The sequence below is a fragment of the Sardina pilchardus genome, chromosome 18 (assembly GCF_963854185.1).
Source record: "Sardina pilchardus chromosome 18, fSarPil1.1, whole genome shotgun sequence".
Taxonomy (NCBI): Eukaryota; Metazoa; Chordata; class Actinopteri; order Clupeiformes; family Clupeidae; genus Sardina; species Sardina pilchardus.
Window position 1 is genome coordinate 4491638 of NC_085011.1, and position 1913 is coordinate 4493550.

Sequence of the window (1913 nt, forward strand, 5' to 3'; positions counted from 1 at the left end):
AATATCTCAAAAAGTAAAAGTCGTAGAAATATGAAAAGTAATAGACTGAAAATTTGATGCAAGAGCTATGTGACAAAGTTTGAACCAAGTTCCTACGATAAGCGGTTCAAGTCAAATTAGGGCCTGGAAGAATAATAATAATAAAAATAATAAAAAGAAAAAGCCTAGGAATAACAATACAGTGCATTTCCATGCACTGTAATAAGAAGCGACCGGATTTCAATAGAGGGGATGCATCCCCTCTAACTATATTACAAGTGATCACGTATATTGTCCCCAGAGCAATTTGGGGTTAAGTGCCTTGTCAAGGGCACAACAGTGGAAGCCAGGAATTGAACCAGCAACTTTACTCCAAGGTTGATATGCTCCAATCCAATCTGTAAATTCACCAAATAAACTTGTGCGTTTTGTTCTGTAGCAGTAGCCTACAACATGGCGGCCAGGTTTCAGACAAAGGACAATAATATACTGATTTGTTTCAAATGAGCCAAACTGGTGTCAATGAAGAGAAACACACAGCCCAGCTAGTCAGATTTGCATGTTTCGTGTAGAGATTGTGCTATTTATAACGATACAACAAAATACATTATATACTTACCGCAATTTCCCGACTATTAGCCACAACTTATACATTGATTTTGCTAAATTTCTTCAGCTATGAGGTTAATACAGGGGGCAGTTAATATGGTTTTGTTTCTTTTAAATTGCATAAAACGCTGTGGCTTATATGCGGGAAATTACTGTCGTTGTTTTTGTAAGCATTTTATCTTACTGTGCTATTCAAACAATATTATAATCTATTACTCCACTGCTTGGTTGAATTCTCTGGCTTTCAGCCATAGCAACCATCCATTTAGAACAACTAACGGCAGTTTGTCCTGGAAGTTTAGAAATTAGTTGATATGCGGCGAAAAGACGTAGTTCTACAAACAAGACAGTTTTAATGATTCAAACGTTTACATTTTAACAGGAAATGAACACAACACAAGTCGCAACGGTGGAATAAGCAGGATAATGGACGACATGGCACCTGGTTCACAGAAATAAATGCACTTACAGTATGAGGTGTAAACACTCCTCCGTTGCACGTTGGTGCCAGTTTACCCCCTCGTCTGAGCATTTATTTCTATGAACCGAACACAGCGTTGTCCAATATCCCTTATACTACATCTGCAAATAGACCCTTTCAACAGCACAAACAAACAAATATCCAAGGTATTTTCGATGGCACAAAAGACAACATTGACCCAATGGTGACTTGGGGACAAACAAAAATGAAGTATGATTAATTTAATACTTTTCAAAGTATCTGCGTAGGTTTTAGTGAAAGGGCCTGTAATGCTTGTAACGTTTATTTTTAGGCAGTCTTCCATCCAGGCCTGTGTAAATCACAGACGGAGAATATTTTCAGAATTCTAAAATAAATTAATTAATAAAAGTACTTTGCTGTTTTTATTTGATACCCTGGAAAAGATCTGTAGAGAAATTGATACTGAATGGATTTACATCCATTGAACCATGAACCGGTGGTGCCAAAGGAGTGCAATGATATGGTCATCATAGGGTGCCAATGGTCACACTGTAGTGAACTCTCAAAAGGCACGGGATGGAACAGGAAAAATATATACTGATCATATACTGTACAAATAATTTTTCATTTCATTTCATATGGAGGCAACACAAAATATCTAAGTGTTATATAATGTGTGGTCGCACACCACACCAAGACCAATGCCTGCACAGGCGTCCGTATCACACATGCATGTATGCACACACGTGCAAACACATGTAGTTTAGTTTCAAACACACACACACACACACACACACACACACACACACAGGTATTATAACTGGGTTAAGTCTGTGATTGAGAACATTGTGAGCGGTCATCACTACATTGTGGCTTTAATCCT